Genomic DNA, 12,656 nt, shown 5'->3' with positions numbered 1-12,656 from the left:
GTCACTCCGATTGTCGGAGAGGTATCTCTGGGCCCACTCGATAATGAACATCACTATAAGCCTTGTAAGCATTGTAACTAATGAGTTAGTTGCGGTATGATGCATTACAGAACGAGTAAAGAGACTTGCCGGTAACGAGATTGAACTAGGTATTGAGATACCGACGATCGAATCTCGGGCAAGTAACATACCGATGACAAAGGGAACAACGTATGCTGTTATGCGGTTTGACCGAAGATCTTCATAGAATATGTGGGAGCCAATATGAACATCCAGGTTCCGCTATTGGTTATTCACCGAAAACGTGTCACGGTCATGTCTACATAGTCCTCGAACCCGTAGGGTCCGCACGCTTAAAGTTCGGTGACGATCGATATTATGAGTTTTTGTGTTTTGATGTACCGAAGGTAGTTCGGAGTCCCGGATATGATCACGGACATGACAAGGAGTCTCGAAATGGTCGAGAAGTAAAGATCGATATATTGGACGACTATATTCGGACACCGGAAGTGTTCCGGGTGATTTCGGAGAAAACCAGAGTGCTGGAGGGTTACCGGACCCCCCGGGAGAAATAATGGGCCTTATGGGCCTTAGTGGAGAGAGAGAGGGCTGGCCTAGGGCAGGCCGCGCGCCCCTCCCCCTCTGGTCCGAATTGGACTAGGAGAGGGGGGCGGCGCCCCCCTTTCCTTCTCCCCCTCCCCTTCCTTTCCCCCTCCTAGTAGGAGTAGGACGTCCTACTCCTACTAGGAGGAGGACTCCTCCTCCTGACGCGCCATAGAGGGCCGGCCGGCCTCCCCCCTTGCTCCTTTATATACGGGGGCAGGGGGGACCTCTAGACACACAAGTTGATCATTGATCCATTAGCCGTGTGCGGTGCCCCCTCCACCATAATCCACCTCGATCATATCGTAGCGGTGCTTAGGCAAAGCCCTGCGCCGGTAGCAACATCACCATCGCCAACACGCCGTCATGCTGATGGAACTCTCCCGTGAAGCTCTGCTGGATCGAAGTTCGTGGGACGTCATCGAGCTGAACGTGTGCTGAACTCGGAGGTGCCATGCGTTCGGTACTTGGATCAGTCGTATCGTGAAGACGTTCGACTACATCAACCGCGTTCTCATAATGATTCCGCTTACGGTCTACGAGTGTACGTGGACAATACTCTTCCCAATTGTTTCTATACATCACCATGATCTTGCGTGTGCGTAGGAATTTTTTTGAAATTACTACGTTCCCCAACAGTGGCATCCGAGCCAGGTTTATGCGTAGATGTTATATGCACGAGTAGAACAGAAGTGAGTTGTGGGCGATACAAGTCATACTGCTTACCAGCATGTCATACTTTGGTTCGGCGGTATTGTTGGATGAAGCGGCCCGGACCGATATTATGCGTACGCTTACGCGAGACTGGTTCTACCGACGTGCTTTGCACACAGGTGGCTGGCGGGTGTTAGTTTCTCCAACTTTAGTTGAACCGAGTGTGGCTATGCCCGGTCCTTGAGAAGGTTAAAACAACGCTAACTTGACAAACTATCGTTGTGGTTTTGATGCGTAGGTAAGAACGGTTCTTGCTCAGCCCACAGCAGCCACGTAAAACTTGCAACAGCAAAGTAGAGGACGTCTAACTTGTTTTTGCATGGCATGTTGCGATGTGATATGGTCAAGACATGATGCTATATTTTGTTGTATGAGATGATCATGTTTTGTAACCGAGTTATCGGCAACTGGCATGAGCCATATGGTTGTCGCTTTATTGTATGCAATGCAATCGCCTTGTAATTGCTTTACTTTATCACTAAGTGGTAGCGATAGTCATAGAAGCAATAGTTGGCGAGACGATAACGATGCTATGATGGAGATCAAGGTGTCGCACCGGTGACAATGGTGATCATGATGGTGCTTCGGAGATGGAGATCACAAGCACAAGATGATGATGGCCATATCATATCACTTATATTGATTGCATGTGATGTTTATCTTTTATGCATCTTATTTTGCTTAGATCGACGGTAGCATTATAAGATGATCTCTCACTAAATTTCAAGGTACAAGTGTTCTCCCTGAGTATGCACCGTTGCGAAAGTTTGTCGTGCCGAGACACCACGTGATGATCGGGTGTGATAAGCTCTAAGTTCACATACAACGGGTGCAAGCCAGTTTTGCACATGCAGAATACTCGGGTTAAACTTGACAAGCCTAGCATATCTAGATATGGTCTCGGAACACTGGAGACCGAAAGGTCGAGCATGAATCATATAGAATATATGATCAACATATTGATGTTCACCATTGAAAACTAATCCATCTCACGTGATGATCAGACATGGTTTAGTTGATATGGATCACGTGATCACTTAGATGATTAGAGGAATGTCTATCTAAGTGGGAGTTCTTTAATAATTTGATTAACTGAACCTTAATTTATCATGAACTTAGTACCTTATAGTATTTTGCATGTCTATGTTGTTGTAGATAGATGGCCCGTGTTGTTGTTCCGTTGAATTTTAATGCGTTCCTTGAGAAAGCAAAGTTGAAAGATGATGGTAGCAATTACACAGACTGGGTCCGTAACTTGAGGATTATCCTTATTGCTGCACATAAGAATTACGTCCTGGAAGCACCGCTAAGTGACAAACCTGCTGCAGGAGCAACACCAGATGTTATGAACGTCTGACAGATCAAAGCTGATGACTACTTGATAGTTCAATGTGCCATGCTTTACGGCTTAGAGCCGGGACTTCAACGATGTTTTGAACGTCATGGAGCATATGAGATGTTCCAGGAGTTGAAGTTAATATTTCAAGCAAATGCCCGGATTGAGAGTTATGAAGTCTCCAATAAGTTCTACAGCTGCAAGATGGAGGAGAATAGTTCTGTCAGTGAACATATAATCAGAATGTCTGGGTACCATAACTACTTGACTCAACTGGGAGTTAATCTTCCTATTGATAGTGTCATTGACAAAGTTCTTCAATCACTGCCACCAAGCTACAAGAGCTTCGTGATGAACTATAACATGCAAGGGATGAATAAAACAATTCCCGAGCTCTTCGCAATGCTAAAGGCTGCGGAGGTAGAAATCAAGAAGGAGCATCAAGTGTTGATGGTTAACAAGACCACCAGTTTCAAGAAAAAGGGTAAAGGGAAGAAGAAAGGGAACTTCAAGAAGAACGGCAAACAAGTTGTTGCTCAAGAGAAGAAACCCAAGTCTGGACCTAAGCCTGAGATTGAGTGCTTCTACTGCAAACAGACTGGTCACTGGAAGCGGAACTGCCCCAAGTATTTGGCGGATAAGAAGGATGGCAAGGTGAACAAAGGTATATGTGATATACATGTTATTGATGTGTACCTTACTAATTCTCGCAGTAGTGCCTAGGTATTTGATACTGGTTCTGTTGCTAATATTTGCAACTCGAAACAGGGACTACGAATTAAGCGAAGATTGGCAAAGGATGAGGTGACGATGCGCGTGGGAAATGGTTCCAAAGTCGATGTGATCGTAGTCGGCACGCTACCTCTACATCTACCTTCAGGATTAGTATTAGACTTGAATAATTGTTATTTGGTGCCAGCGTTAAGCATGAACATTATATCTGGATCTTTTTTGATGCGAGACGGTTATTCATTTAAATCAGAGAAGAATGATTGTTCTATTTATATGAGTAATATCTTTTATGTCATGCACCCTTAAAGAGTGGTCTATTATTTTTGAATCATGATAGTGGAGATACACATATTCATAGTATTGAAGCTAAAAGATGGAGAGTTGATATGATAGTGCAACTTATTTGTGGCACTGCCGTTTAGGTCATATTGGTATAAAGCGCATGAAGAAACTCCATCCTGATGGACTTTTGGAATCACTTGATTATGAATCACTTGGTACTTGCAAACCGTGCCTCATGGGCAAGATGACTAAAACGTCGTTCTCCGAAACTATGGAGCGAGCAACAGATTTGTTGGAAATCATACATACTGATGTATGTGGCCCGATGAATATTGAGTCTCGCGGCGGGTATCATTATTTTCTCACCTTCACAGATGATTTGAGCAAATATGGGTATATCTACTTGATGAAACATAAGTCTGAAACATTTGAAAAGTTCAAAGAATTTCAGAGTGAAGTGGAAAATCATCGTAACAAGAAAATAAAGTTTCTACGATCTGATCATGGAGGAGAATATTTTAGTTACGAGTTTGGTCTTCATTTGAAACAATGCGGAATAGTTTCGCAACTCACGCCACCCGGAACACCACAACGTAATGGTGTGTCCGAACGTCGTAATCGTAATTTACTAGATATGGTGCGATCTATGATGTCTCTTACTGATTTACCGCTATCGTTTTGGGGTTATGCTTTAGAGACGGTTGCATTCACGTTAAATAGGGCACCATCTAAATCCATTGAGACGACTCCTTATGAACTGTGGTTTGGCAAGAAACCAAAGTTGTCATTTCTTAAAGTTTGGGGTTGCGATGCTTATGTGAAAAAGCTTTAACCTGATAAGCTCAAACCCAAATCAGAGGAATGTGTCTTCATAGGATACCCAAAAGAGACAGTTGGGTACACCTCCTATCACAGATCCGAAGGCAATACTTTTGTTGCTAAGAATGGATCCTTTCTAGAGAAGGAGTTTCTCTCGAAAGAAGTGAGTGGGAGGAAAGTAGAACTTGATGAGGTAACTGTACCTGTTCCCTTATTGGAAAGTAGTTCATCATAGGAACCGGTTTCTGAGACACCTACACCAATTAGTGAGGAAGCTAATGATGATGATCATGAAACTGTAGATCAAGTTACTACCGAACCTCGTAGGTCAACCAGAGTAAGATCCGCACCAGAGTGATACGGTAATCCTGTTCTGGAAGTCATGTTACTAGACCATGACGAACCTACGAACTATAAGGAAGCGATGATGAGCCCAGATTCCGCAAAATGGCTTGAGGCCATGAAATCTGAGATGGGATCCATGTATGAGAACAAAGTGTGGACTTTGGTTGACTTGCCCAATGATCGGCAAGCCATCAAGAATAAATGTATCTTCAAGAAGAAGACAGACGCTGATGGTAATGTTACTATCTACAAAGCTCGACTTGTTGCGAAAGGTTTTCGACAAGTTCAAGGAGTTGGCTACGATGAGACCTTCTCACCCGTAGCGATGCTTAAGTCCGTCCGAATCATGTTAGCTATTGCCGCATTTTATGATTATGAAATTTGGCAAATGGATGTAAAGACTGATTCCTGAATGGATTTCTGGAAGAAGAGTTGGATATGATGCAACCTGAAGGTTTTATCAACCCAAAGGGTGCTAACAAAGTGTGCAAGCTCCAACGATCCATTTATGGACTGGTGCAAGCCTCTCGGAGTTGGAATAAACATTTTGATAGTGTGATCAAAGCATATGATTTTGTACAGACTTTTGGAGAAGCCTGTATTTACAAGAAAGTGAGTGGGAGCTCTGTAGCATTTCTAATATTATATGTGGATGACATATTGTTAATTGGAAATGATACAGAATTTCTGGATAGCATAAAAGGATACTTGAATAAGAGTTTTTCAATGAAAGACCTCGGTGAAGCTGCTTACATATTGGGCATCAAGATCTATAGAGATAGATCAAGACGCTTAATTGGACTTTCACAAAGCACATACATTGACAAAGTTTTGAAGAAGTTCAAAATGGATCAGGCAAAGAAAGGATACTTTCATGTGTTACAAGGTGTGAAGTTGAGTAAGACACAATGCCCGACCACTGCAGAAGATAGAGAGAAAATGAAAGATGTTCCCTATGCTTCAGCCATAGGCTCTATCATGTATGCAATGCTGTGTACCAGACCTGATGTGTGCCTTGCTATTAGTTTAGCAGGGAGGTACCAAAGTAATCTAGGAGTGGATCACTGGACAGCGGTCAAGAACATCCTAAAACACCTGAAAGGGACTAAGGATATGTTTCTCGTTTATGGAGGTGACAAACAACTCATCGCAAATGGTTACGTTGATGCAAGCTTTGACACTGATCCGGACGATTCTAAATCATAAACCGGATACGTGTTTATATTGAACGGTGGAGCTGTCAGTTGGAGCAGTTCTAAACAAAGCGTCATGGAGGGATCTACGTGTGAAGCGGAGTACATTGCTGCTTCGGAAGCAGCAAATGAAGGAGTCTGGATGAAGGAGTTCATATCCGATCTAGGTGTCATACCTAGTGCATCGGGTCCAATGGAAATCTTTTGTGACAATACTAGTGCAATTGCCTTGGAAAAGGAATCCAAATTTCACAAGAGAACCAAGCACATCAAGAGACGCTTCAATTCCATCTGCGATCAAGTCCAGGTGGGAGACATAGAGATTTGCAAGATACATACTATGGCACCCCGGCTCAGAGCGACCGGTTTACCCTGCATTGCCAGCCCAGAGACCGTGTCTTCTGGCAACACACAACATATTGGTACAGAAAACAACCGCTTTATTGATGACAGCGGAACAGAGTTCATATTACAACAGCGGGCGAGGCCAAGCGGCACACTCGGTGCGACTGAACAATATGTACATTAGTTAGTGAACATAAAGGGGGCCTCGATCCGAACAACTACGTGGCAGCGGAATAACGTCGTAGCGGAAGCTCCATATCACAAGGACACCGATGTGGACACGATCTAGACTCGAACAACGCTCCTTTCCAACGAGACTTTCCTGAAATCTGGCATGACACGCCAGGTCAGTACATTGAATGTACTTGCAAGCTCACAACAAGCATAATCATAATGACAAACAATATCATGATATTTAACCAATTAAAATGCAACACTATATGTCAACATGCTGTGATCATGCTTGAACGTCCCTTGGGACAACTTACCAACCGTGATCATCCTCAGATCACAAACACACCACCAAGGTGGTAAAACACACCACCAACGTGGTCTTTAACAACATGACTCGTGATCCTTACGGCGATCACGACCACGACCAATATCTGGTCCCAAATTCCTCGATGGCCTTTCTACCATCCACGACAATGCAAAGTTTTACAGCTTAGTGTGCAATTTTTATTATTCGTTGACTCATGGTGGGACCTACTATGAGGTGTCCGTAACCATGGACGCGGCTATCGATAGATTATACACTCTACAGAGGTAGCACATTGTACCCACACCACGGAACACATGGCCTCGCACTCCCATTCGGGTGGACCAACGGCATTCCAACGAAACCGCTCCATTGCCACAGCACTCTCCCGGCCACTCCGACCCAAATCCCCAATGGGCTGGTCCTGGGTGGCCCCTTGTCTACCAAAGACACCCTGACCACCGTCGTGGTCAAACTCCCACTCGGGGACTCGGTACCATAATCTCATCAACGAGCACAAAAGATTATGTCTGCTTGTCGGGCCAGGGCAAACATGACATAACCTTCCCTAGATGGAGGCACCGACCAGAGGCCGTGTCAATGGACCGAATCAAGGCCCCCCATAAAGGCAAATGTGGTTGCACTGGAAAGAACTCGATTCAGCGGCACCATGACCCAGTCAATGGTGTATTCAAGTTGAGTTATTTTCAGTTTCAACTTTAAACTAACAATGACCGGTGTCATAGCATGCCATGAAATGCAAAACAACACATGCATCATAAAAAAATGACCGATGTCATCTTTACACCAAGCATAACCGTCAACAACTCACGTTACTCTAATTGCTCAAAATGACTCACAACTGAACCAAAATATTTTGCAACAAGTTTCATTAATTTCTTACGCAAGAAAACAACTCCGATAACTTTTTCATATGCATAACAAAAAAATTACTGTCAACAATTCTTACTTTCTTTATTAAGTTCAAACTTTCTGTAAAACAAGTAATATGATCTAACATAATATTTAACAGAATATCTTCTAACAAATTTTTATCAATTTCAGGAAGGCAACAATATAGCTAAAATAACTACCATGCATAACAAAATTATTTCTAACATCACCTCAAATAAATCTTAACTTGCTTTATCCACTAAACTAGTTTCAACTATTCTGTAAATCAGGCATAACAACTATCCAACATTTAACAGAATGCAAATCACTCAATAATCATTTAAATGCATGGATTAATCATTTCATTCAAATGAGAAAATCACAAATATTGAAATGGCATCATAAAAATGTTGATGTGGCTTGCCTTAGTGCAGATGAGGTTCACAAGCCTCCTGATGATCCTCAAGACAAGCCTCACCTTCTGAAAATAATTTTAAACACAAAAAGAAAATATCAAGAACACTTCTGAAATTCACCAGAAATTCTAAACAGCTCAGAAAAATCTCATCTTTGGTGAGCTGTTAGATTTTCTTTCAAAGAACATAATGCAAAAAGAATCAATTCATTTGGACTTATGGTTAAAAAGTTATAACAGTTTGAAGTGTTCTGTAAATTCAAATGAATTTGAATAAAAGAAAAAGACTGGGGGGTGACATCGAAGGCGTAAAGCCCAGGGGCACCACCACTCGTACCGCTTCACGCGCGTACTGAGTGGCTGACTAGCGGGCCCCACTAGTCAGGTGGGGGAAGAGGGAGAGAGAAACAGAGGTGCCCGCAGCTTCACCAGAGCTCTCGCCGGCTACGAGGGCTCTTTGGCCAAAACGAGAGGGAGGGATGGCAAGAGGAGGTCGAGGCGCACCTGCCCGTGCCCGTAGCGTGGCAAGGGGTGGTCGGACAACGTCAGAATCTTGCTCACGAGCGGAGGCAGAACAAGGGGGTCGCCGGAGTTGAAGAAGACGGCGAGCAGGGGCCACTCCAGAGGCTCCAATTGGGCGAGACGGCCTCACCGGGGAGAGGCGGAGGCCCTGGAGGGGTCGCCCAGGCCTGGGAGGGGCTGGAGCTGCCGTGGCGACCAGAGGGGATCGCCGACGAGCTCGAGCTCAGGGACGGCGGCCCGAGGCCTGCCCGGCCGAGCTACGGCTTCCTACTCGACCGTGGAGTGTGTGTGAGTGATGGAGGATGCTCGGGAGGTTGGGGAGGGGCTCTATATATAGGCGAGCGGCGAGGGTGCTTCGGGCTCCGCCGGTGGACACCTGTCCACGGCGCCCGGTGACGAGCGGCGTCAGTGAGAGGGGGAGAAGGCGACGGAGGTCACGCGGCCACTGTGGGCGAGCGGAGACGAGCACAAGATCAAGGGGGTGACGACGAGCACATTGCGCTCCGCACTGTTGGGCTGGCTGGACCTTGCCCATGCTTGCTGCGGCGAGCTCCGGCATTGGCGAGTGCCAGGGCGGAGTTAAGGGTGTCGAGACGATGATGGTGGCGAGCTTTGGCAAGGTTTTCCAGGCAGGGGAAGCGAGCACGCGCGAACAGAGCGCTCGACGGCTCCCAGAGCGCGTCGACACGCATGCCTGGCATCATGGGCACACGTGGTCACCGCGCGAACTCTCTCCTCAGGCCAGCCTTCGTCCAAAAATCATGTCTGGCATGTTGTTCGCAGTGGTTTTGAAGTTTACCACGGTTTGGTTTGGATCCAGGTGCAGTAGAGAAAATTTTACAAGTCAGGTAAGTTTCTGGACAGTAACTTTGTGATGTTACTGTGGTCAACTGACTAGGAGTTTGAAGCTGTGCTTTGGAGGCTAGCTTAGAGTTACTAAGGTAAATAAGCACAAGAAAGATCAGGTCAAATGGAGCAAGTAAAATGGTAGTTGCTGTAGAAACCACCATTTCTGTCCAGAACTGAAAAGATTTTCTATAGAAAAAATATTCCAAAAAGTGATGAAATATTTTTGCTCAGGGAGGTGCCCTAGGGTCCCTAGAATATTTGTGAATTTTCTTAGAATTTTCCGAGCCATAAAAATTAGGGTTGCTTTGGAGCAAACAGATTTGGCTTAGGGTTTTAGAGAGAAAATGAATATTTTTCATTTAAAATATTCCAAAGATTATTTTGTGGTGGATCAGAAGTGAAATTATGGTTTGGGAGAGAAATAAACACTTGGGTGAGGGCCAAGGATGCCCAAGTGTTTAAGTCCAAATGAAAAGATTCAAAAACTCCATGTTTCAAAAAAAAATTCAATTGAAAACTCAAACAAATAAGAGAGGGCAAAAACCAGGCTGTCACAAACCTCCCCCACTTAGAATGAATCTCATCCTCGAGATTCGGTTGCTTGGAAAACCACTCTGGATACTGACTCTTAAGGAAATCTTCCTGCTCCCAAGTTGCTTCCGACTCTGTGTGATGCTCCCACTGAACTTTAAAAAAAATTCTGACTTTGCTGCGAGTGACCCTTTCCAATTGATCCAAAATTTTGAACGGTCTTTCTTCATAAGTTAAATCCTTTGCCAATTCTATCTCAGTCATTGCAGTCTTTTTCTCAGGTGGGGATATGCATCGTCTCAATTGCGAGACATGGAATACATTGTGTATATTTGACAACTCCGGGGGTAGTTCCAGTTGGTATGCAACCGTACCCACTCGAGACATGGGAATGGACCAATGAATCTGGGTGCCAGCTTTCCATGAGTCTGAAATCACTTAACTCCTCTCATAGGAGTGACTCTGAGGTACACGTTTTCTCCGGGTTCAAAACTGACCTGCCGATGCTTTGCATCATAATAACTCTTCTGATGGGATTTGGCCAATTGCAGTCGGTCTCTGATTTCCCTGACTTGTCTCTCAGCTTCCATCATGAGATCGGTTCCGAAGATACGGCTATCTCCAGCATGAGACCAATTTAGAGGAGTGCGACACTTACGACCGTATAGGGCTTCATATGGCGACATCTTTAGACTGGTCAGAAAACTATTGTTATACGAGAACTCGGCGTATGGCAAGCAATCTTCCCATTTAGCTCCGTTGGCTAGCACACATGCTCGCAACATATCTTCGAGTATTTGATTTACTCGCTCTGTCTGACCATCCGTCTGAGGGTGATAAGCAGTACTATATTTCAGTGCTGTCCCCAAGGCTTGATGGAGACGGGACCAGAAAGCGGAGGTAAACAAAGAACCTCGGTCGGAAGTGATAATCCGGGGTACTCCATGCAGACTGACGATTCTGGATACATACAGTTGTGTAAGTTCATCTGCTCTGCATCTGATGCTGATTGGGATGAAGTGAGCAACCTTGGTGAGGGTGTCCACTATAACCCAGATTGCTTCTTTGCCTCGCTGAGTCCTAGGCAATCTGGTGATGAAATCCATGCAAACATCATCCCATTTCCATTGTGAAACTGGCAGTGGTTGGAGAAGTCCGGCTGGCTTCTGATGATCTGCTTTCACCTTGTTGCATATGTCGCAACAGGCTACAAAATAGGCAATGTCTTTCTTCATCCCATCTCACCAGAATATTTGCTTAAGGTCTTCATACATTTTCGTACCTCCCGGATGAATGGAATACGAGGATTCGTGTGCTTCTGACAAGATTTTCTGCTTCAAGTCCGATTGATTTGGTACACAAATTCGTCCACGGAATCGGAGGGTACCGAAGTTGTCCTTGAAGAAATCTGGGAGCTGCCTTGCATGTTTTTGTAGCTCGGCGTCATCTGGCTGGGCCTTGCGGATTTTAGTCTCAAGTGTGGGGGTAACTTCCAAAATATCAGTGAGGCCAACATCCACGATGACCAAGTTGAGCAGAGAGATCTCCTCCTGAAGTTCGGTAGGCAATGATTTTAACATGACATTTAAGCTGACGGGCTTTCGACTGAGCGCATTGGCAACGACGTTGGCCTTGCCTGGATGGTAATTTATTCCAAGGTCATAATCCTTGATCAACTCTAACCATCTTCGTTGACGGAGATTTAAATCTGGCCGAGTGAAGATGTACTTGAGGCTTTTGTGGTTGGTAAAAATTTGGCACCTTTTTCCAATGAGATAGTGTCTCCAAATTTTTAATGCATGAACCACGACGGCCAATTCCAAATCATGAGTAGGATAATTTCCCTCATGTGGTCGTAGTTGTCGTGATGCATAGGCTACTACCTTGCCGTCTTGCATCAGCACGCAACCAATACCTTGTCTGGAGGCATCGCAGTACACATCAAAGCTGCGATAAATGTCTGGAAGAGTCAATACCGGTGTGGTTGTTAGACGTGTCTTTAGCTCATTAAAACTCTTCTCACAGTCCTTGGTCCACATAAACTTTGTATCCTTTTTGAGCAGTTCCGTCATAGGTTTAGCAATTTTTGAAAACCCTTCAATGAAACGACGATAGTATCTAGCTAATCCGAGGAAACTCCGGATCTATGTTACAGTCGTGGGCGGTACCCAATCGAGCACATCTTTTACTTTGCTCAGGTCCACGGCTATACCTTCGGCGGATAGTACATGTCCGAGAAGCCCAACTTGCTTGAGCCAAAATTCGCACTTACTAAACTTGGCGTATAACTGATGGTTGCGGAGTCGTTGTAGCACTGCTCGGAGGTGATCCTTATGCTCTTCTTCACTCTTGGAGTAAATGAGGATGTCGTCGATAAAGACTACCACGAATTTGTCGAGGAAGTCCATGAACACTTTGTTCATCATGTGCATGAAGAAGGCAGGGGCATTGGTGAGACCAAAGGACATCACAATATATTCGTAAAGACCGTATCGTGTAGTGAATGCGGTCTTAGGAATATCTTCCTTTTTAATCTTGAGCTGATGATATCCAGTCCGTAAATCGATTTTTGAGAATACTTTAGCTCCACTGAGCTGA

Source organism: Triticum urartu, chromosome 5 (assembly GCF_003073215.2).
Source record: "Triticum urartu cultivar G1812 chromosome 5, Tu2.1, whole genome shotgun sequence".
Classification (NCBI taxonomy): domain Eukaryota; kingdom Viridiplantae; phylum Streptophyta; class Magnoliopsida; order Poales; family Poaceae; genus Triticum; species Triticum urartu.
This window is presented reverse-complemented; position numbering follows the sequence as displayed.